The sequence below is a fragment of the Rhinopithecus roxellana genome, chromosome 4 (genome assembly GCF_007565055.1).
Source record: "Rhinopithecus roxellana isolate Shanxi Qingling chromosome 4, ASM756505v1, whole genome shotgun sequence".
Taxonomy (NCBI): Eukaryota; Metazoa; Chordata; class Mammalia; order Primates; family Cercopithecidae; genus Rhinopithecus; species Rhinopithecus roxellana.
This window is the reverse complement of record NC_044552.1, coordinates 23,190,743-23,215,340: the sequence shown is the minus strand read 5'-3', so window position 1 is coordinate 23,215,340 and position 24,598 is coordinate 23,190,743. Positions and strand designations below refer to the sequence as shown.

Genomic DNA, 24,598 nt, shown 5'->3' with positions numbered 1-24,598 from the left:
TGCCCCCTAAAGTCCCCACTCCTTCATCCCTCTTTTATATTCTATCCTCTTCATTCCGGCTCCAGCTCATACTCCTCCAGGAAATCTGTTACTGTGAAGGTCACTGACATGCTCAGTGTTGTCATCTCTCCATCTGTCTGTACCTCTCCACAGCTTTCCTCACACTCGATAACTCTTTTCTTATTTTGCTCAGTTCCTGTGGATTCACTTCACAAATATTAATTCGAAGTAGTCCTAGCTGGAAGAAGAATAGAAAATTATAAAAAATCTTTGTGAAGGCACCACCCAGGTTTGTCAATTGGTGACATTTTAATATTATTGGCTGTATGTAGTATACACAGAAAATAATAGAAATGTATGTCGATAGCCTTGATTTTTCACAGTTCTGATATGCATGTGCTTCAGTGAATACCGTACCTGAGCAAATCAAGAATTGCAGGTGGATGTGTGTCTTGAATTTGGTGTATTCTGTTATATTTTTACTAAGTCTTAGGAAGTCTCTTTGCTTGAAGTCTTTTAGACTTGCTATTTTAGACCGGGTTTCACTCTGTCACCCATGCTTGAGTGCAGTGGCACAAACACAGCTCACTGTACCTCAACCTCCCAGGCTCAAGCGATCCACCCACCTCAGCCACCCAAGTAGCTGGGAGTATTGCTGTGCTCCACCACGCTGGGCCAATTTTTGTATTTTTTGGAGAGAGGGGTTTTTGCCATGTTTCTCAGGCTGGTCTCAAACTCCTGAACTCAAGTGATCCACCCACCATGGCCTCCCAAAGTGCTAGGATTACAAGTGAAGGCCATCTTACCTGGCTTTGCTTTTAGACTTCTTTTAAATAGTTTCTTTCTGATTTTATCATTCATTTGCTTGCTTTTCAGTTAACGTGGTCTATGAGATGAACCTGTGTTCACACAAATAGTTAATTTGTTTTCATTGCTGGATAGTATTCCAGGCAAATAATATGCTACAATTTATCTCTTTCCCTCTTCATTGACCTTTAGGTTGTCTCTATTGTAGACCTCACTGCCAAGAACATCCTAGTTCTCAGGGATATGTGAGTTCCCCTAGGATATGCATCTAGGAGTGGGGTCACTACAGTTTTTCACATGATGCTATATGATGTAGAATTGTTCTGTGAAAGAAATAATCCAAATGCCTGTCAGGAGGGGGCTGGTTAAAAAGCACTGCACTCAAAAGAAGCAATCTCTATTTTTTTAATATTGCATATCTATACAATGGAGTATCATGAAAATTTCAAACAAAGACACAAAGATGTAGGAAAGCTTTTGGTATTTCTTCATGGAATGATCTTTGTGAAACAACGTGAAGGGAAAAGGCAAGTTGCAGGAAAGCAGATGTAGTTTGCTAAAATTTCAGTGAAATGGGAGAAAGATTATATACATATACATTTATATTTGCTTGCATATGCACAAAATGTCTTTGAAAGAATAAGCAAGAAACTGATATAAATGGCTACCTGTCAAGATGCTGTAGAATAAGAGAGAGTCTTTTAAATTTTGAATTTTGAGCCAAGTCAAAACGTGAAAATGTAATTCCAAAGGAGAGAAAACAAACAAAACCAAATACTTCAAAATAAAAAACCTTAAAAACACCAAAGCCTGACAGAATTAATTCTTTTACCTTCCTTAATAGAAAAAAATACTGTTTCAAAGTTATATCACTCCTTAAACAAGGATGTTTATTACCAGTATAATTCAGTATGTTGTTTTCTTTTTATTGCACTATCTTTATGTGTGTCTGTCTTTCATTCATTAAAAGGCAAAATGAGGGCATGATTAATTAACAAATGCAATTGGCTTGGTGAAGGAAATTTAGACCAAATCCTGATGTAAATGGTGAAGCCCAATCTACAAGGAATTCTACGGGGTCCGATGCGCCAATTGTGGCTTCAGCGGGCTCAGAACTCCCTCTACTGTCCACATGGGCTCAAGGATGTGATATTCAGAAGAGAGAACACTTGGGTAATTCTCCTGGAAAACACGTGATTGAATCCATTTGCCGAATTTGGAAGGTCCTCATTATGAACCCATTCTAAGTATTTGTCATATGAAGTCACCCTGTATTTGGATCAGAAGGTAGACTCAGAGCTCCTAGGGTCACATCCCAGGTCTAAACAGCCCAGGACAGCAGTCAAAGGCCTGTAGGTCAGTTTCATAAGGGGTGGGAAGGATTGAGGGTGTGGGGGCCAGTTGTGAAGTAGTGGGAGCCCCAGATGCTGTGTGAAGCTGAGTCTCTGGATTGCTCTGTAACCCCACATTTGGTTCATTCCTGGGTGTCTGCCAATCCCAGGATCCCAAGGAAATCAAACGCTGCAGCCTTGGCTGGGGTGCTCTCCAGGATGGGCCAGGCACGGTCTAGTGTATCCTATATCTCCACCTCTCAGCCCTCTTCTGATGTTAGAAATCAGTGTGGATGGCCTTGGGGTGGTGATTCTCAAAGTGTGGTCCTGGGACAAGTAGCACTGGCATCACCTGAGAACTTGTTAGAAATGCAATTTTCAGTCCCTGCCTTGGATCCAGTGAATCAGAAACTGCATTTTAACAGGCCCCCAGCAGAATTTTGCTTTTTCAAATCAGGGCTCTCTCTTACTGTCTCATGACTCAGTATTGAGCAGCTGTGACTTCTGGATAGTCATATATGGGACACACTTCCTTGCCAGGAAGCTACCTGGTTCCTCAGTCAGCTTAATCTGAGTCCTGGCCTGGCCTAAGGGAGAAAAATTCATGTCCTGGGTTCTGAGCAATGCTCTCCTGTCCTGGATGCCTGTCAGGCTCCTATTTATACCTCAAAATACAGCTCAAATGTTGTCTCTTATGAAGCTTCTGTGATGCCTTGGTCAGAGCAGATGGTCTACATGTGCACCCACAAAACAAGTTGCATGTTCTGCCAACCATTTGTGTAAGAATTTCCTTACTGATCTCTGCCTGTGCAAGACTGGCTCAACCTCGAAGGCAAGGGGAGTTTGGTTTGTCTTACCTCAGCCCCAGCTCCTTTAACAAAATGCCTGGCACACAGTAGGTGTCTGATAAATGTTTGCCAAATGAAGGGATTGCCTGCAATGACCTGGCAGACAAGAAGGAGGAATAAAAACCCACAAGCTGGGCCAGGCAGGCCACCTGTAATCCCAGCACTTTGGGAGACTGAGGCGGGCAGATCATGAGATCAGGAGTTTGGGACTACCCTGGCCAACATGGTGAAACCCTGTCTCTACTAAAAATACAAAAAAATTAGCCGGGCACGGTGTCATGCGCCTGTAGTCCCAGCTACTTGGGAGGCTGGGGCAGGGGAATCGCTTGAACCCGGGAGGCGGAGGTTACAGTGAACCGAGATCATGCCACTGCACTTTAGCCTGGTGACAGAGCGAGACTCCGTGTCCAAAAAATAAAAAATAAAAAAATCCCACAAGCCAAAAGTGGCTGGGAGAAGATTTTCCAAATCCCAGTGCTGTGTGAGCACAGGGCCCACTGAAATTCACTTTTAGAAGCTTCCCAGCTGTCTTGTTCTCTTCTCATCATAGACATCTCTGCTCCCTCACCAAGGCCCACTTAATAACACATTACCTTTCAGGAACAACTTTCAGATTAGCCAGGTGCAAACCCCACATCCAACTTCCTGCCTAGGTTCCAAATACTCAGCAGCAGGCCTGGTGTGGGGCTTCATGCTAATCCTAACACTTTGGGAGGCTGGGGTATCAGATCGCTTGAGGCCATGCGTTAGAGACCCGTGTGGGCAACATGGCACAACCCCATCTCTACAAAAAACACAAAACATTAGCTGGGTCTTGTGGCATGTGCCTGTAGTGCCAGCTATTCAGGGGTCTGAGGTGGGAGGATCGCTGCAGCCAGGGAGTTCAAGGATGTACGGGAAGGAAGAGTTTATTTCTTCTTTCTGAAGTCTCCATCAGCTGGAGATTTTGCCCTGTGAAGTTGACAGGAGAAGTTGCTTGAAACTAAGTTAGGACTGGGCACAGTGGCTCATGCATGTCAGTCCTAGAACACTGGAGAGGCCAAGGACAGGAGGATCACTTGAGCCCAGGAGTTCAAGATCAGCCTGGGAAACATAGTGAGACGTCTTCTATACAAAGTAAGTTTTCAAAATAGATGAGCGTAGTGGTGCTTTCCAGTAGTCCTTACTACTCAGGAAGCTGAGGCAGCAGAATCACTTGAGCCCAGGAGTTTGAGGTGGCAGTGAACTATGATCGACTCACTGCACTCCAACCTGGGTGACAGAGCAAGTCTTCATCTTTAAAAAGAAAAGAAAGTGACCTGAGTTGGGACAGTACATTTGGACTTTTTCATTAAAATTGTATTTCAAATGTTGTAAAACTTCATAATCAGTATTTTATCCTTTTAGAAAGTAGAATCTGCTCAATTACAGAAAATGTAAAAAATGTAGAGAAGCAGAAAGATGGAAACTACCTGTGTCCCCACTGGGAGGACCAGGATGAATCTTTGCCTGGCAGAGCCTCAGAGACGTCAGTGGTCAGGGGCCCTGGAGCTGTGCTTTGCAGCCTTCTCCCTGAGTTTCCATCCCTGGTTTCTGTGCATGTGGTGTCTGTGCAGGATGACTTAGTGTAGTCACACTGTATGAGTTATTTTGAATCTAGATTTTCAAACTTTATTATTATCAGTAAGCAACTTTATATGTTATCACAAACTCTTCTTAAACACTGCTTTGGCCAGCTGTATACTATTTACAAATAAAACCTAGCTACTCTTCTTTCGCATGTTTTTCTTCCTTATTGTAAATAATATCTGATTAATATCCTTATACCTAAAGATTCTTCTATATTTTGGATTTTGTTTTGGAATCATAGATTTCTCAAATATAAATTATATGGTCAAAGAGGCATGAATATTTTAATGCTCGTTATACATGTTATGAAATTGCTTCTCAAAAGCAGCATCCCAATTGAATTCACCTATCATTCACTCCTCATTTGTCAAGCCCCTCCTCTGTACTGGGATGTTCTAGATGCTGGGGATTTTGTGCAAGTGGTGACTGCACAAAATGCTGGCCTCAAAGAATATGTCTCAGTGATACAGACAACAACTTTAAAAATTATTCTAATATCAGTGGCAATTGTTATGGAGAAAATATACCTGGGTTAGAAGACTGGCATTGAGGTGAGGATGGCAGGAGATATATTTTGTTGGGTAAGAGTTTCCTGAGAACTTGACCAGGGGACATTTGAGCAGAGACCTGAATGGTGTGAGGAGTTAGCTATGTACATCACCGGGGAGCAGATGCATGTGGGAGTCACAGCAGGGGCCCGTGGCAGAGACAGGATGGAACAGTGACAAGAGGTTTGTGTGAATGGAAACAAGTGAGCTGGGCTGACAGTTGTGAGATGAGGCCAGAATGGCCAGAGGAGCCCTGTGATGAGGGGCTGTTAGGAAATGATGAGAGGAAGGGAAGAGGCTGGAGTGTCTGTGGGACGTGGTAGTTGAGGATGCGCTCTAATTCTCATTTGAAAGGTTCACTCTGCCTGTTGTGTGGGTGATGAGCAGTGGCGTGAGAGGCAGCAGGACAGCCCAGCTGGAAGGCCCTTCTGATTTACTATCCTAGAGAGGGTGGCTTTGGAGGGGAGACAGTAGAGGAGTGAGAAGTGATTGGATTTGGGGTTAATACATTTTTCAGATGGTCTTAGCAGTTGTTTAATAGAGAACCACACATTTATTTACTGAACTTCATTCCACAGTTGATTCCAGATGGCTTACTGCAACAACTCTAAATAATAAATGTACATGAATTATTTAAAAACCAACAGCTAGGAAAATATAGACTTAAAATATTAAGACTGGGGTAAAGCTAGAACGTTACTAGGCAAGAAGGAACATCTGAAACATTTGCTGAAATGGGGTTGACTGTTTACCTAGCCATGGATTTGTTGGCTCACAATTTTATTGCATCAGGGAGCCACAGAGGGAGGTGACAGTGCAGGTCACCTGGTCCTTGTTTCCTGTTTCAGGAATATTTCCTGTTTTACACTTAAAGTCAAAGCAAATTATGTAACTGTAATTTGTTCAAAAATGAAGTCAACATCTAAAAAGTCAGAAAGTAAATGTACAAACCCCAGTGATCTAAGGAGAGTCTACATTTTTCACCGAAAATTGCCTCACCCTGCACTATCGAATGGAGAGGGTCCTTTCCAGGGGCCCTAAGATGCAGGGGCGATTGGGCTGCAGCCCTAACTAGAGATGTCCTTCTTTATATCTGCAGTTTCCTTACGCCTGGCAGCCAACTTCAGTGATCTCACCTGAGCTAGAAATTCCTTTTCTTGATGGTGGTTCTATTTGAGCCATTGTGTAGATTTAAAAATGTGACATGGAAATTTTGCTACAGTAGTTTTTCTGTGATGGAATTTGACATGCACGGTGGCTCTGGCTTCCCTGTTGGTCCCAGGAGGGAATGGAGTGTCCTGCACTTCATGTGTAGAAGGAATCAGGAGACTTGGAGTCAGGGGCCCCTCCAATCTCACCCTCCTCTCTAATGCTTTTTGGGGTGGGGACCTTGGCTCTCTGCACATCTGGTTAATACAATTGTCCCAGATCCTGAAATAAAAGCACAGGTGCACATAACACTGACTCCTGCAGTGCAATGCCAAGGTGGGGAGGTGTCCTGGATGCCAGGTTTAGCACTTTGACTCTCATTCACACACACACACACACACACACACACACACACACACACACACACATTCTCTCTCTCTCTGTATGTCACATAAACACAGACTCACACACACACTAACTCATACACACAGGAACACACACTTGCACACACACACACATATTTAGACACACTCTCACACACTAGATTCACACACAAACACGCACACACACACAGGCACACACAAAGGCACACACACATTCACATACACACAGCCTGAGCGAACCCTGGGACAGGCTGACCTCAGGGGTGGAGTAACAGGAGTCTCTCAGGTCCCTCTCAGTGGCCTTTGTCTCTTTTTCTTGGAGGTAGAGGAGTCTGTACTCCATGAGGGGACGTCCTCTGAAGAAGCAGGAGATACTCAAGAGCGGGGTCCAGAGAATGGACAAGGATGGGAAAGTGGAGACAAAGCGGAGGGGTCGAGGCAGGGAGGGAGCACGCGAGGAATGGGGAGGGGGAGGATCTTCTAGCGGTCAGAAATGTCACACGCAGAATTCGGTTCTTGGTTTTTGTGTTTTACTAGGATGGATTTAGTAAATCAGCCGGAGTGTGAGATAAGGAGTCTACTTTGCAAAGGAAAAATCTTGGTCTCCTCCTTAGTTTGAACTCATCAACAGTAGCTGGGAGAAGAGAGCCGGGACCCTTGGGTGGGGCGTGCAACGCCCCTTTGCAGCCACTCCATTCTCTACATCCCACGGACCTCCCCTCCTGGGATCACGTTGGTCCCCTCCAACCCAACAGGAAGAAAAGAAAGGAGAAGTCTGAAGGCTTTGGATCCTCACTAGCGCGCCCGCTTCCTCTGCCATTTATTCCCTGAGTGTCCTTGCCTCCGCTTCGCTACCCCAAGCCCCACTATGACAAAGCACATCCTGCGCGGCTGGCGCCGGGAATCCTCCTTTGACCTCTGACTCACTGATGCCATTTCACCGTGTCCTGTCCTTCCGGCTATTGCCACTGGGTGGAGCCCGAGAAGCATCACCAAGATGCGCTGGATTCTTACAGCTTGGAGGCCTGCACAAACTTTCTAGAGACTTCTCTAGATCCGGAAGTCAGCCTGAGTTTTTAGACTTGCTTCGAAAGACTTTGGCCCTTGGAAAACGGAAATCAATACTCCAGGAATAAGATTTTCCTCGACTTTGTCTCAACCCAAAGACACTATAGCAGCGCAGTTTTCAAACGTGCTTTGAAAATAAATAGGACAGTGTGTCCCCACTGGATTTGCGTTTTCTTATTACAGCCCGCCCCTTTTGTAAAATTGTTACACATCTCCCTACTGCACTAAGAACAGCTCTATCAAAGGCACTTTGAGAAGGAATCAATGCCATGAAAATATGAAGTCCTATTAAAAGAGAGTTTCTGGAGTTGGGTTTTAATTAACACTTTGGTTTTTAAAATCCTGTAAGTATTTGGTTACCTTCATAACATTTTTCAAACAAATATTCTTTCTTAACCACCATACAAATCCAAGTTTGTTATTTTTATTTTTAAGTGTTATTTATTTATTTTTGAGACAAGGTCTCTTTCTGTCATCCAGGCTGGAGTGTAGTGGTGAGATCATAGCTCACTGCAGCCTCAAACTCCTGGGCTCAGGCTATCTTTCAGTTTCCAGAGCTGAGATTACAGGCCTGAGCCATCATGGCTGGCTAAAATCCAAGTTTATACTGTAGTAAAAAATTCCAACATTTCAGAGAAAGTGAAAGCCACAAAGTTATTTCAGTCCCTGTCAAAATTTTGGTGAGTAAATTTAAGGTTTTCTCCTACTTGAAATATTATCTAAGTGATATTACTGGCATTATATATATATTCTTGTCCTTTTAAAAATGGGTAAAAGTAGGCTGGGTACAGATCTTCTCATAGCAATACTTAAAAATTCATCCTCCTCTTTTTAACCACTGCATGGAATTTTATTACATGGCTGTTCTTTAGGACACTATGGAAATGTTATTTATCTTCATTGTAGTAGCAGATACGTGGGTGTGTAAAACAGCCTAAGAGTACAACTCAATGAGCTGTACATTTCAAATAGATACATTTATTGCATGCAAAGTATGCCCCAATGACGGTTTAAAAATATTATCCTATTTGAGATTTGTACTTTGATTTTGTGAAACAAAACCAAACGCTTGTTCTTGTACCCAAGAGACACACCCTGGCACATCTGGAGGTAGAAGCTCATGTTGTCTGTAACTTGATCTCACAGGCTCTGAAATTAGCATAATAAGCTGTATACTTACAGATTCACAGAGAGAGAAAAAAAAAACTATGGTAAAAATGCTCATAAATAACAAAACTAGTTACAGGGCAAAATTAAAAGTTAGAAATAATAAAACCATATATTTTAAATATTATTCTCGCCGGCACCTTTTCTCTCCCCTTTTTTCCCTTCCTTTCTTCAACACGTCCCCCCATCCTTCCCTCCTTTCTCCATTCTCTGCATTTGATCCCCGGTGTATTCCAGCCTCCAGGCCAACACGCGTCACTGCGTCCGCCTGGGGCAGGTCAGGGAAGGGACGCGAGGTGGCGCCGTCACCGCATTCTGTGAGCGGCAGCGCTCTGGGCGCCGCTGGTCTTGCATCATTTCAGTGAAGGTCACTCCAGTCTTTGACGGCGCCACACTCGGGGTGTAAATTTGGATCCTCACTGAAGGGGCGGGAACCTGAGAGGCTTTTTCCTGGCCCCTTAGTTGTGAGTTTTCCTGCGGGCGGTGGAGCCCGTTTCCATCAGAACCGGCCAGAGGCGGACGCTGCCTTCCAGGGGTGGCGGAGCAGCAGGAAGCGTTTTCTGATCCTGGAATCAGTGGGCGGACCCGTGGGAGCGGCTGAGGCGCATTTCCTACTCACCCGGATCCGAATCTATCGCGGTGCTGTTTCAAGTGAGTCAAATTCCAGATCGCTCTGCAGCCTGGACTCGGAATTCCTGCCCCGCGGGTCTGCATTTCACAGCGGCAGGTATGAGTGACCCGCAGCTGGAGACCAGAAGCTTGAAGGCAGCTCCGCGCCCCTCCCCCAGCAGGCAGGCGCCGTCGTTCCGTTTCTATATCAGTAAACACGTCTCGTTTTCCATAGACCAGTGCGGGGTGACGGGTGATCCCAGTCCTCGCAGATGAACTCCGGGCCGACTTGAAAACGCGCGCGGGCGCCCAGAGCAGCCCCGTCGTGAGTCACCCAAGCGACCCGCGACCGCGCTGGGCAGTTTCTCTTTCTCTTCCGGACCCAGCAGTGGCGCCTAAAGTCTGCGAGGGGAAAATCGCTTGTGTCCAGGGATCTAAGGCGAGTGCTGAGGGAGAAAACGTAGTTGATGGGTCTGAGAAGAAGGGGCTGGGGTTGGGTAGAGGGGCAAGGCTTTGGGCAGAAAAGACCTGGGAGGTTTGGTTGGGGAGGGGCAGCCAGGCCTAGACGCTGGGGAGCGACTCACACAGACCCTCTGCAGCCTTACTGAGAGCTAGTTTCTAAGAGTGACGTCATTTCCATTTTAAAATTCCTAACCTCAGTACTTGTTAAAGGCGCACTCACAAATCCAATTTTTCCCTGTCCTACCGGGACTTTTCTGAGAGGGTACGTGTTAGACACCTGCTGTTTAGAAGGAATGGGTAAGTTCTTAATGTCCTTTTTACATTGTTCTAATTCTTTTCTTAAATTTGAGCAAGGATTTAAGGGAGCACTGGGTTTATCTCCTTCATGACCCCCAGATTCCTTTTCCTCCAACCTTCCTGTTGCCCCCTGATCTCCTTGTCCTCTACTTTGTGAGATGTATGGGCAGAGGGCAAGCGTGTTAGGGGATCCCAGGGCTTTTCATTGGTTGAGGGCTCTTTACTATGCTCGTTTTATTTCTCTTTAAGGGGAAACATGGGGTTAATTCACTAATCCAACAAATAGCATAAACCATCACCTCTTGTGAGGATGGGGTTTTATCATTCACATAAAGAATTAAAGCATGGCATACACAGTCCTTATTTGAGATAAACTTAGGCCAAAAGACCAAAGGCTGATGAATGGGCTCTTTAGCCTGGAGAAAACAGCAATACTTTATTATTTTTTGTTTTTCTTTATTCCTGGTTCGGGGGTTATTCCCCCCAAGCCTGTAACATCCTCTCCAGTGGACTATCTGGGGGTATGCTGGAGGGGACCTCCTCGGCTTCCTCCTCTCTTTGTTCCCTAGTCCTAGAATTCAGTTGCTCCCTGAGTCTGAGTTTCCCTATATGTTCAACCCCCCTTATTGGAGGTGTCTTCGCAACAGGCAAGTCAACTGCTCTGTAACTGCTTTGTCTATCTCCGGCCTTTTCCTTCCTGAGAGAACAGAACCATGGATTGGGTCTCCACACTCGCTTCATATCTAGGATACGTCTCAGTCACACACACTTGACCTCCCATGATGCCCAACCACCAAGGCAGTGCTCATAGTCCAATCTTCCTACCTGGGCTTATGCACAAGTTTGCCTGGTTGCCGCGGTGCCTACTTTTCTGTTTTTCCCTGTGTCACTTTTGTTGTCTTCTAAATAACAGTTTCAAGTTTGTCTATGGCTTCTGTGGGGAGCTGGGACATCTGGACAGAATGGGCCACATGAATCCAGTGGTACGCTTTTCCTCTTTCTGCCAAAATCTCACTTCACTGCAAGCACAGTGATCCCCGTACAGGCTACTAGATTGTAAGAAACAAACTCACCCATCCAAACCCCCAAAAATGGACTCAGAGACACAGAGAACAGTGAAAGTGAGACTTTTAGTGACAGTTTTGCGATATCGGGTGTCTGGAATGCAGGCACACCAGGGACGGTTTCAACAAACAATTTATTCCCTAGTGCCCACATCCCTCCCCCAGTTCCTCATTAGCTGAGTACTATGGGGTTACAGTCTTTCTGGATGTTGCCTATTGTAGTTTGATTAAGGCTTCCATTATGTACTTTAGAGTCTTTTTGCTGCATTTTGTTGCAGCCCATTAATGCATTGCGATTGTCTCAGGACTCCTGAAACATGTGACTTATGGCCCTAATGGTTGCACTTAGATGATAAGAAAGGGTACAATTATCTACTGTTGCAAGCTAGCCTAAACTAAATTCTTTGGTGAGGTGGGGAGGGGGTCGTCGAGGGGGCCCCAACCAATCAGGCACCTGGCTGGTGCATGAAAAGGAAAGCAGGAAGGAGCTGGGGGATGGCTTAGTACATTTTGCTTTTTTATCTCTTTATGTCCATGTGTCTCTTTATGTCCATGTTAAACCTATACTAAGGCACATAGAATTGAAAATGAACCATCATATGTAGCTTATTTTTGACACCCTTAAGATCTGCCCAAGCCAAGGCTGGGCCAAGGCCCTCGAACATCCAGCTGTGGCCTCCTCCTGCTGCAGGTGAGGAGTGGGCAGCAGGGAGGGCCATGGTACCTGTTCTGTCCCCATTCCAGTCTCTGTCTCTCAGGCTGACCAGGGTGCATCTAGGTGGGTATGTTGGGATTGCATGCTGATTGCTGAGAGCCTGAATGATCATAATCTCAGAGGGAGCCAATAGTAAAGGCAGCTGTGATCTGGTGAGGGGTTAGAAACTAGAAAGGAATCTGAGGAGAGGCAGAGCTTCTGATCCCTTCCTATCTGCATCCCTCTCCCCTGTTTCTCCAGTCATCAGGAGGACACCAAGAAAAAGACCCATGAGACACAGACTGAGGGCCCATGCTTGTAGTTCCCTTTGTGGGCTCCCTTGTAACAGGGAGGGTCCTGAGTGCACATGGACCATCCTCTGTCCACTTTGCAGCTCCCCATTCGCCTTATCCAGGAGCTTTCTTGGGGGTGTCATGTCCTCTGGGTCACTCGAGGCCGTGCTTTTGCCAGGTTCCCACCATGTGGCTCCTATCTCCCTGTGTTTCTGTGCAGATGATGTGGATGAGTAGATAAGCAGATGTCCCTGGGCTATTTGGGGAGTGGGGACCAGCACCCTGCCAGGGCAGCTGTGGTCCCTGTTTTCATCCTATGTCCAGGTATTACTTTTGCTAGCCCCCAAGGGTCATAGTCCCCAGGAGCTGTGTTTCTGGGGCTTTGTTCCATGCTCTGTGGCCTCACCTTGCCTTTCCTGAGCCAATTTTTTCTTCTTAACTTAGTCGTTGTCTGGTAAGTTTAAAATAGGAGACAGTCAGAATTGTTTCCCCCACAATCAGGTTGTTTGAAGGGAGAGGAAAAGAGAAAGCAGAAAGTTTTGTGTTTCTGCAAAGACAGAGGCAGTGCAGGGGACAGTGAGAGGCTGGGGTGTCCAGGAACCCCAAGCCTTTCTGCCATTTCCCCATTTCTGTGTGTCTGGTCAGTGAGGTGGTGGTGACTCATCCTTGAACCGAATTGCACTGTTAGTTGGCCCCTCAGGCCTTGGTAGATGGGAAGGTTTATCCCCTGTCCAGCAGGAAGAGGGCCCCATCCAGGAGCCACCACAGCAGGGGCAGTGCAGGTCTGTGGTTGCTCCTGCTCTCACCTGTAGGGGGATTGTCAATTCTGCTTCCCTGTAGGCAGGAATGGTTTCCTCATAGGTCACTGGGATATTGGCCAGAAAAAGGGGATGAAAATCACATGTTAATTTCTCAAAATTCCTGCTTTAAATGTTGATATCCATCAACATAATTTCAGCTGGATAATCTTAATAGGATGTCCTCCAATACTGATGTTGTAAAGCATGTTGAATGGAACAGGAACTCAAATTTGGAGCTTCCTTTCTCTGAGGGTCCTTTCTCTGAGGGAGATTGTGGCTGTGGCAGTGGCAATCCCCAGGTGCAGAGGGTGGGTGGAGGCAGCCTCAGGATGAGGGTTCTCAAGAAACCCCCTTACTCCACAAGGAGAAGGAGAAGATCCCCTGTGAGCTCCAATGGCAGTGGCCTGGGTGGAATCCCTGCTAGGAACATGCAGGAAGGCTGTGCAGCCTCACTAAAGCAGCAGGTTCTGGGGTGGAGCTGCATTTCTAGGCGGGGGCAATCACAGCCCAAGTGTAGGTCATGGGGAGGGGTGGGCTCCTTGAGCAAGGGGGTCCCCAGCATCAGGTCAGGTGCCGACTCCATCCAGTCATGTATTTCCATGTTGGTCCTTGTGAGCCCCAGGGCTTCCTGATGGGATCTCCAGTTAGAAGCTGCATGCTTAGAGCCGGGAGGGGAGGAACGCTGAGCTGCCAGTGGAGGAAAGAACTCACAATGTGCAGGGCCTGCCCTGGTGTGCAGTTGCCTCTGCAGATGAGGAGGGCCTGGGGGCTGAGGTGGAGAAGGACCCTGTGTTTATGTGACCGAGGCCTAGGACTGGAAGGACATGTAGATAGGGTCAGGGGCTCTCTTTGGAGAGGCCTCCCACTGTGTCAGGGCTGGTCAACCTTGAGAGGAAGAGTTTCCTCCTGGGTCTTTTCCTTTGTTCTGGGGTCCTTTCACTCACTGCACGATGGGTGGTGGGTACAGGGGAAGTGCTTATGTTGATAGGAGTCATGGTAGGGGGACTGGCAGGGGCTGGGAAAAGTACCATGGGAGGGAGAAAAAAAATGGGAATGTCATCTTCCCTCAGAGAAAGGGTGAATTTAATTTTGGAGTGACTGAGGAAGGAGAAGTCCTCAGGGAATAAAAAGCAGCACTCTGCATCCAGGGGAGCATTTATTGGTTTCTGTCTTTTCTCCAGAGTGTGTGAGACTACAAGGCCTGGATCAGCACCCAGTTGGGACAGGAAGAACACCAGGGCACTGCACAGCTGGGATTTCAGTACTCTGATGTCATCTCCTGGGTCCACTGGCTCCTACGCTCTGCAGCCAGGCAGCCTGGATTCAGCTCCCTGCCTGGGTGTCACCAGCACTTTCACTTTTGGTGCCTCAGTTTCCTCATCTATGAAATGGGGAAATTAGTAGCATTTATTTCTTGTGGTTGGATGAATGAAAAGGGTTAGTATATATGAGGTGTTTGCGGCTGTGCCATATTATTTTTGTTATTTTATTATATTTTGATATATTACATATGCAGTAATTGTATTATAGGTGAGCTTTATGAGTGAGTGTCCTGGTGACAGTTCCTTCTGGGGAGCCCAGGACCAGCTTTCCTGGTACCTTGAGGTCCCCTAACCCCTGTCCCACTCTCCTGCATTACCCCATTCTACTCTGTCTTCATATTTTATACTATAGATATTTAACTCTTTTTTTTTTTTTTTTTTTTTTTGAGACGGAGTCTGGCTCTGTCACCCAGGCTGGAGTGCAGTGGCCGGATCTCAGCTTACTGCAAGCTCCGCCTCCCGGGTTCACGCCGTTCTCCTGCCTCAGCCTCCCGAGTAGCTGGGACTACAGGTGCCTGCCACCTCACCTGGCTAGTTTTTTTGTATTTTTTAGTAGAGACGGGGTTTCACAGTGTTAGCCAGGATGGTCTCGATCTCCTGACCTCGTGATCCGCCTGTCTCGGCCTCCCAAAGTGCTGGGATTACAGGCTTGAGCCACCGCGCCCGGCCAAGGGAAACCTGTTTTCACAGAAATACCAAGATGCCATCTGCCTGTTTCATTATGTTGACTTTTCCATTAATGCTGCAAATGCCACGGTAGGTAACACACTCAGCACCTTAGCAGAACCAAGGCAGTGTCACCAAACTGCAGTACCACTTCATATTATCTTTGATGGAATAGTAAAAATTTATGTTTATTAAATTTTGATCCCTGAGTACATGTCTTTAATATTATTTGTGAGAAAGTGGGAAATATGCATGAAACACTTACTACACAGAGAAGCAGGATGGTAGCCTTGAGAAAGGGCACTTGTGTGACTTCGTTATGAGTTCAACCAGTAGATCTCATTCACCCACTCAAAGGCAGCTGCATTAACTCCAGTTTGAAGGTGTTATGGATAAAGCTGCAAGAGTATTTGTGTATAGGTTTTTCATAAACATAAAGATTTCCCATGTTTGAAGTAAGTGCCTAGGAGGTCAATTGCTAGTCATATGATAAATTGCATGTTCAATTTGAAGGAAAACTGCAATACCCATTTCCAGAGTGGCTGTACCATTTTAAAATGCTTCCTACCAGCAATATAAGAGTGACCCAGTTTCTCTGCATCCTTGCCAGCATCTGTTGTTACCTTCTTTTTTGCATTTCAGCCATTCTCATGCTTGCGGTTTTAATTTGTATTTTCCTACTGGATAATGATGTTGAACGTCTTTTCATTTTAGTGTTAGCCCAGTGTTTATCCTCTTCAGTGAAACTGTCTGTTCATGTCTTGCTCATTGCCTATTGTGTATTTGGATTTCATTTTTACTGTTGAGTTTTTAAATCTCTTTGTATATTCTGAGTACAAGTCTTTACAGAACATGTTGTCTGCAGATATCCTCTCTTGTGCTGTAGCCTGTGTTTTTATGCTTGTCACAGGTCTCTCACAGAGCAACAGTTTTTAGTTTTGATAAGATCCAATTTATTAACTTTTTCTTTTAGGGATCATACCTTTGGTGCTATGTCTAAGAACTCTTTCTCCAGTCTTAGTTCTGATGACTTTTTCTTAAAAGTTTTGTAATTAAAATTTTTAATTTATTTATGATTTATTTTAGAAAAAAAAATTATTGCCTAGGCTGGCCTTGAACTCCTGGGCTCAAGTGATCCTCCACCTCAGCCTCCCCAGTAGTTGAGACTACAGGCTTGTGATACTGACACCTGGCTCAATGTTTGTAATTTTAACTCTGTGTTTTGCATTAAAGCTTGTGATTCATTTTGAGTTATTTTTTGTATAAAGTGTGAGGTTTGGGCTGAGGTTATTTTTTTTCCACTGTGGTTGTCCAGTTGCTCCAGCACCGTTTGTTAGGAAAGCGCTCCTTCCTTCATTGAATTGCTATTGTGCTTTTGTAAAAGTCAGTTGAGCATATTTGAGTGTTTTGCTCATTTTCAGTTGAGTTGCTTGTCTTCCTACATTGAGTTTAAGAACTTACCACATATTCTGGATACATGTTCTTCATCACAAATGTAATTTGTGATAAATTGTGATATATTTTCTCTGAGTCTATGACTTGTCTTTTCATTTTCTCAATAATGTCTTTTGGAGCACTCAAGTTTTAAATTTTAACTAAGCCAAATTTCTCTCTGTCTCTTTCTTTCTCTTTTTTTCACTTGTAGATCATGCTTTTGATATTTTATCTAAGAATCTTTTCCCAACTACCCAAAGTCACAAAAATTTTCTCCTATGTTTTCTTTTAGACATTTTATAGTTTTAACTCATAAATTTAATCTGTTTGGGTCTCTACTTTGTTTGAGCTGATATTTTATATGGTGTTAAGTATCACATTGTATTACCTATGCAACTTCGCTGAAAATCAATTGACAAAGAAATATAAGAATGTCTTTCTAGATTTTCACTTCTGCTCATTGATCTCTGTGTCTCTCAGTCTCGCACTGTCTGGATTATTGTAGTTTCTATGACATTCCTTTTTTTTTTTTTCAAATTTGTGTTGGCTCTTCTGCATCCTCTGCATTTTCATATACAATTTTAGACTTATTTTGTCAATTTTCTATAAAATTTCTGCTGGGATTTTGATAGAGATTGTGTTGAACCTATAGATCTATTAGGGGAGAATTGCCATCTTAAGTATTATTGAGCTTTCCAACCGCATCTCTCCATTTATTTAGACCTTTAATTTCTCTCAGTAATGTTTTTTATTTTCAGTGAACAAACACTGCTCTCTTCCTAAATTTATTCCTATTTTGCCCTTTTTTAAACTACTATAATAGAAAAGTTGAGATTTTCATTGCTTGTATAGAGGAATATGTTAATAATTTTTGTTTTGATTTGATATCCTATGGGCCCTTCTGTATTCATTTCTAAGTGCTAGCAGGCGTTTATCTGCTTGTGAATTCTACAGACAAGGTCATGTCATCTGTGAATAGAATTTTATGTTTTCCTTTTTATCTGGATGCCTTTACTTTTTAGTTTTCTGCTTTAGTGCACTGGCTACAATCTCCAGTACAATGTTAAGTGGAAGTGGTGGAATTGGACATCCTTGCATTGATCCCCATCTTAGGAGAAAAGCATTCAGTCTTTCTTCATTAAGCGTGATTTTAGCTGTGTGTGTGTGTGTGTGTGTGTGTGTGTGTGTTTTTCTTTGAGACGGAGTCTCGCTCTGTCGCCCAGGCTGGAGTGCAGTGGCGCCATCTCCGCTCTGCAAGCTCCGCCTCCTGGGCTTACGCCATTCTCCTGCTTCAGCCTCCCAAGTAGCTGGGACTACAGGCGTCCGCCACCACGCCAGGCTAATTTTTTGTATTTTTAGTAGAGACGGGGTTTCAGCATGTTAGCCAGGATGGTCTTGATCTCCTGACCTCGTGATCCGCCTGCCTCAGCCTCCCAAAATGCTGGGTTTACAGGCGTGAGCCACCGCGCCCAGCCAGCTGTGGGTTTTTTATAGATGTCCTTTATTGGAGTGAGGAAGGTACCCTCCATTCCTATTTTGTTGAAACTTATGAACATGAGTGATATTAACATACCTGTCAACTGTTTTTTCTGCATCGTTTGAGATAATTATGTCTTTTATTTCATTAATATGGTGCATTCTATTAATCGATTTCAACTGTTAATCCAACCTTATGTTCCTGGGATGAATTTCACTGGTTATGGAGGGTAATCCTTTTTTATGTGGCATTTTATTGTCTGCCAATGTTTGTTGAGGATGTTTTCATTTGTGTTTATTGCTGATACTAGTCTCTGGTATTCTTTTCCTGTGAGTCTTGCTGTGACTTTGATATGAGGGTAATGCCAGTTCTGTAAATGAGCTGGAAAGTCTTCCCTCCACTCTTCTTGTCTGAAAGAGCTTTTGAAATATTTGATAGAATTCACCAGTAGCGATATCTGGGCTTTGGCATTTCCTTGTGAGAAGGTTTTAAAATTCCTTAGTGTAGAGTTTTAATCAGATTTTCTATTTATTTTTGAGTCAGTTTTGGCAATTTCTTTCTTTTTCTGTGTGTGTGTGTGTGTGTGTGTGTGTGTGTGTGTGTGTGTGTGTGTGTTTTGACAGAGTCTCACTCTGTAGCCCAGGCTGGAGTGCAGTGGCGCAATCTTGGCTCACTGCAAGCTCCGCATCCTGGGCTCAGTCATTCTCCTGCCTCAGCCTCCCCAGTAGCTGGGACTACAGGCATCCGCCACCAGGCCCGACTAATTTTTTTTATATTTTTAGTAGAGATGGGGTTTCACCGTGTTAGCCAGGATGGTCTCGATCTCCTGACTTCATGATCCACCCGCCTCGGCCTCCCAAAGTGCTGGGATTAGGCGTGAACCACCATGCCCGGCCAGTTTTGGCAATTTCTGTCTTTGTATTAATGTATTGATTCTATCTAAGTGGTCTAACTTATTGGCTCCAGATTTTTCAAAGTATTCACTTATAATGCTTCTTAAATTCTTTTTTTTTTTTTTGAGACGGAGTCTCGCTCTGTCGCCCAGGCTGGAATGCAGTGGCCGGATCTCAGCTCACTGCAAGCTCCGCCTCCCGGGTTTACGCCATTCTCCTGCCTCAGCCTCCCAAGTAGCTGGGAGTACAGGCGTCCGCCACCTCGCCCGGCTAGTCTTTTTTGTATTTTTTAGTAGAGGCGGGGTTTCACCGCATTAGCCAGGATGGTCTCGATCTCCTGACCTCATGATCCGCCCGTCTCGGCCTCCCAAAGTGCTGGGATTACAGGCGGCAGCCACCGTGCCCGGCCAATGCTTCTTAAATTCTAAGGGTCATTAGTGATAATCTCTTTTGTTCACAATTTTGGTAACTTATCTCATTTCTCATAATCTCTGTTTTGACTGTTTGTCAAAAAAGACAGAGGCAGCAGATGGCTCTGTGACAGATTCTCTAGTGGCTTTGATCATTCATCGCTGGCAACCAGACTGATGCCAGCAATCCCAAAGGAGCTGCCAATGGATCTTAACAGGAAAGTCACTGACCCTGGGTTGGGCTATGCTCAACCAGGGGCAGATATCAATGCTTCAAGGTCTAGAGAAGAACCAGAAAAAAAGAGATTGCACCAGTTTGGACTGCTGAGAAACATTTTTTTTTTACAAGAAAACACACTTTACAACCTCAAACGGCCAACAATGCACAGGGAGATGTCCTCCTCAGGGGAAAACTTTGATGGAATATTGAAATGGTCAATTAAAACATTGGTTGTCTAAAACCTGTCAATATAATTGTTGGGTAATATAAACATGAAGGACTGGCTGGCTTTTATATCTTTTGAATGTGCTCACTGTCAACATGGGTGGGGCTGCAAGACTGACTCCTCTAGGTAGCTTCCACTCTTTGTCCTCATGAATCAGGACGATGCTGTTATTACTATACATACAATTCTTCCTAAGGAGAGAGGATGCTGGAATAATGACTACCCTTCACTTCAAATTTCTTTTTTCTTAGGTGATGCAGTGGCACCAGGAATAGGGATGGAAATAAAAGTGCCAGAAACAGGAACTATCCCTAAGCAAAAACCATAACTATATTTTTATACCTGTATATAAGAATTCCCAAGCAACTCAAGGATTGTGCTGTGCCTTCATTTCATCTGACAAAGTCAGGATTAACTGTAAGTAGAGCTATGCAGCCTGGTGGTCAGATGGCCTGCACTGGTTCCTAACCTATGTAACCTACTCTCTATGATCAAGAGTAGACTGAGGGAAGACATGCTAGAATACTATCGCTGTCTGCAGTCTAGACCACCACAGCAGCCAAACCTAATATCACTTCCAAAACTGGAAGAGACTGATATAAAGGGACAGAAGGAGGGATAGTGGCTGGGGGTAAGTAAATAAATCAAAGGGTTATATAATGAGGAAAATTCAATATTAGCTTAACTCCTCAAAAGTGGTGTGAGCAAGAGAAGACATTGTCTCTTAGGTCAATTATACTGGATGCCTAAAAAGGTGAAGCCATATGTCCCTGAAACCATTCTTGTTTTTGGAACCTGGTAAGATTGTTGTGTGCAAAGCTGAGTGACTTCATTCTGGGAGACATATTCATACAAGAGGATGATAAACTGGCCTAATTCTGAATGACTGAATGAGACTCTGATAATATGCCAATACCTCTTTACTGTTATAATCCCTTTCCTATCAAAGATATGTAGGTCAAAGAAAAGCACGTATTCTGAGGTATAACAAAAACATGTAATCATTTGTCCCTGGTTTCTCCTAAAAACCTTAGACTCTTGAGTGATAAGAGTGTCTTTAGAGTACTGATGAGAGGACTCTTGACTGAACGGATCCTGGATATCTTGAGAATGGGGACTGGCTGCCAGAGACACATGCCTGTGATGAGAAGGTTGTCTTATTCCATTTTGTGTTGCTGTAAATAAATGTCTGAGACTGACTAATTTATGTAAACAAGGTTCATGTGGCTCAGGATTCTGATGTCTGGAAATGTTTGAGCATTTAGTAAGGGCCTCAGGCTGCTCCCATTCATGGCAGAAGGCAAAGGGGATCTGCTATGTGCAGAGATCACATGGTAACAGAGGAACAGAGAGAGTAGGAAGTTGCCAGGCACTTCTTAACAACTGGCTGTCTTGGAAAATAAGAGAGCAACAATTCATTCACTCCATAGAGAGGGCAGTATCTCTCTATTCACAAAAGATTAGTCCCCATGACCCAAATGGCACCCATTAGGCTCCACATTCCACAGTGGGCATCAGATTTTAACATGAGGTATCAGGGGATAAATATTTATATCATTGAATCCTGCCCCTAGGCAGCCAAAGTTCACATTCTTCTCACATTGCAAAACACAATAATCTCCAAATTGTCCCAAATGTGTTAGGTTGTTCCAGCATCAACTCAAAATTCCAGAGTCTCATCTGAGACTCAAGGTAAGTTCTTATAACTTTGAGCCTATGAAATTAAAAAAAAGTTATTTAATTATAAAATACTAATACAACAGTGGAAGAGACATTTCTTATACATTTCCATTCCAAAAGGAATAAATGGACCAAAAGAAATGAATGCAGTGTCCTCACAGGCTGAAACTCATCATAGCAGACATTAAAACTTAAAGCTCTAAAATAATCTCCTTTGACTCTATATTTTGAATCCTGAGCACATTGACTGGTGCAAGTCCTGGGCTCATAACGCCAGGACATTTGTAGCCCCACATTTATGGCTTTGCTGAACATAACCCATATAGCTGCTCTCATGGGTGAAAACTGAATGCCTATGGCTTTTCCAGGTTGAGGCTGCACATTGCCAGTGGCTGTACCATTTAGTAGTCCTGGAAGGAGTCCTACTCCTGCAACTCCACTAGGAATTGTCCTGGGTATTAAATTTCCCCGTTAAATATCAGGTTCCAGTTTCGGATCATTTCTTTACTCACACATATGTGCATAGGCTATTACAAGCAGCCAGGCCATATCTTGAATGCTATGCTATTTAGAAATTTCTTCCATCAGATACCCTTAGTCATCACTCTCAGGTTCCAAGTTCCACAGATCCCTAGGGAGGGAGCAGAATGCCTCCAAGTTCTTTGCCAGTGCATAATAAACATGATCTTTCCTCTAGGTCCCAGTAAGTTCCTCATCTCCATCTGAGACCTCATCAGCCTGGACTCTATTGTCCATATCACTATCAGCATTTTGGTCACAACATGGGGTCATGTCTCTTTGCCTAATTTTCCTGTGTTCTGAACTCTCCAAACTCTTCCAACCTCTGCTTGTTACCCAGTTCCAAAGCCATTTCCACATTTTCAGCTACCTTTACTGCAATACCCAACTCGTGGTGCCAATTTTCTGAATTAGTTGATTCTCACACTGTTGTAGAGAAATACCTGAGAGTTTGTAACTTATAAAGAGTTTAAATTGGCTCATGGTTCTGCAGGCTATACAGGAAGTATGATTCTGACATCTACTTAACTTTTGAGAGGGCCTCAGAAAACTTTCAATCATGCTGAAAGTTTAAGGTGAAGCAGGCATAACTGACATGTCTGGAGCAGGAGGGACAGAGAGCAGGGAGGTGCCACACACTTTCAAACACCTAGATCTTGTGAGAACTATCACAAGAACAGCATCAAAGATATGGTTCTTAACCATTCATGGAGGATCTATCCCCACAAGCCAATCATCTCCCATCAGGCACAACCTCTAATATAGGGATTACAAGTGGACATGAGATTTGGGTGGGGACAGAGATCCAAATGATATCAGGGCTCGTGGTGGACATGAGGGTGGGCTGGTCTACCCACTTCTCACCTTTTACCAGGGACATAGACACATTCAGACGCCTTGGCAGAAAGAGAAGCCTGAGGCCCTTGAAGTCTCAAAGAGGAGCCATGAACAAATCTTGCATCTCAGTCACTTACAAGGAAGTCTTAGAAAAAAAAAAGTCATGAACAAATTCAAGTCAGTCATGGTAAGTGGTGACACTGAACATCCCACCACACACTGAAAAATTCAAATCAAAGACTCTCCAGAGCCTAGTTGTGTCCCATCTGCCCCAACTCCTCCTTCACTTCAGGCCCTCTAAGATGTCACTTTTACAAGCCTTGAGAGACACATCAGAGTCCTGGGTACTGTTCCTGTTCGGGCTGGAATAAAAACAAAATCTGGTCAGAGCTCACAGGTGATGTGACTAAAGGAGGAATTGTGGGGTGGTGAGCTCCCCCATGGACTCCTGTCTACACTATCCCAAGGATCTGAGGGATCACTCTCCCACCCCTACCACACTTACATGTAAGCCTGAGCATAGCTGCCTCCTTTTCCATCTGTGGAAAGAAAACAAACTGTGAGAGGCCAGGGAGGAGGCAGGGCCATGAGATCCCAAGAGGAGTTTCCAGAACTGTGACTGCAGACCCAGGTCAGGATCAGGAAACCCAAGGAAAGAGGAAGTGTTGAAGCTGGACCAATTGTCCTCCTGACATCTGCCCTCAGCAGGGACCTTCTCCTGACCTGTGACTGCTGGGAGTCAGGTTCCCATGACCACAATCAAGGTGATAAATTTGTGCTTCCATATCACAGGTGCTTTACAAAAGAGCAAGAGTTGACAGGGCATCTGAACAGGGTAAATGTGTGTGGAGATGGTGCCTCACAACTAGGCAGGAAATGAGCCAACTTCCATCTGGGGCTTGAAATCCACCAATGGAAGAAGAAAACTTGGAGCTCACCTCTTTCCTACCTGGTCTCTTATTCTTCAATATCACAGCAACGACCACAGCTGTGGGAACCACAGCACCAAGAACAACCAGGGACAGTAACGATGCCCACTGATGGGGAATATGGGCTGGGAGGATGGCCCTGAGAAAGGAGGTGAATGTGAGGGGCCCTGACCCTCATGCCTCAGCCCTGACCCTGGTGAAGGGCTCCAGAAGGACTCCTGCTTTCCCTGAGAAGAGACATGATCCCTCATTCATCTCCTTAGCTCATCTCAGGGATGAGGGGCTCTGGAAGCACCTCGTGCTGCACATGGCATGTGTATCTCTACTTCTCTCCAGAAGACACCACCACAGCTACCCACTTCTGGAAGGTTCTGTACTCTGCAGATCTGGTCCCCACAAGCTCTGTGTCCTGGATTTGGTCCTCCCCATCCCACTGCCAGGTCAGTATGATCTCCACAGGGTAGAAACCCAGGACTTAGCACCTCAGGGTGTCCTCATGATCAGAGATGGGGTGGTGGGTCGCGTAGTGTCTTAGGGTATCTGAGGGGAAGAGTCAGAAAATTCAGGCACTTTGTATTCCTCATGGGATACTCCAGGAGTGCCCATGTGACCATCCTGAGAATAGCTGGGACACCTGGGGTGGGGAAGGGAGCACAGAACCCAGACACCAACCTGGACAGAGGCACCTGGGATAATCTATTCCTTGGAAAGTTCTAGTGTCTAAGGCGGGAACAGAGATTTCTCGTCTTGACCCGAGTGGAGGCCGTGGGACTCAGAAGAGCTGGAATCAGACCAACAGATACACATTGTGTGTGAGGCAGATAACAAAGGCTGAAAAGAAACTTCCTGGTGCCCAA

General features: G+C 44.8%; 1 protein-coding gene and 1 long non-coding RNA gene across 3 annotated transcripts in view; one reads left to right on the top strand and one right to left on the bottom strand.

The window, feature by feature from the left end:
* LOC104668434 (HLA class I histocompatibility antigen, A-30 alpha chain) overlaps positions 1-24,598 on the bottom strand; it is a 329,434-nt gene that overhangs the window by 296,699 nt on the left and 8,137 nt on the right. The window lies entirely within an intron of this gene.
* On the top strand, positions 10,116-24,177 carry LOC115896797. The gene is made up of 3 exons (XR_004056671.1): positions 10,116-14,565; positions 20,028-20,193; positions 24,078-24,177. It is a non-coding gene; the product is annotated as an uncharacterized LOC115896797 (long non-coding RNA).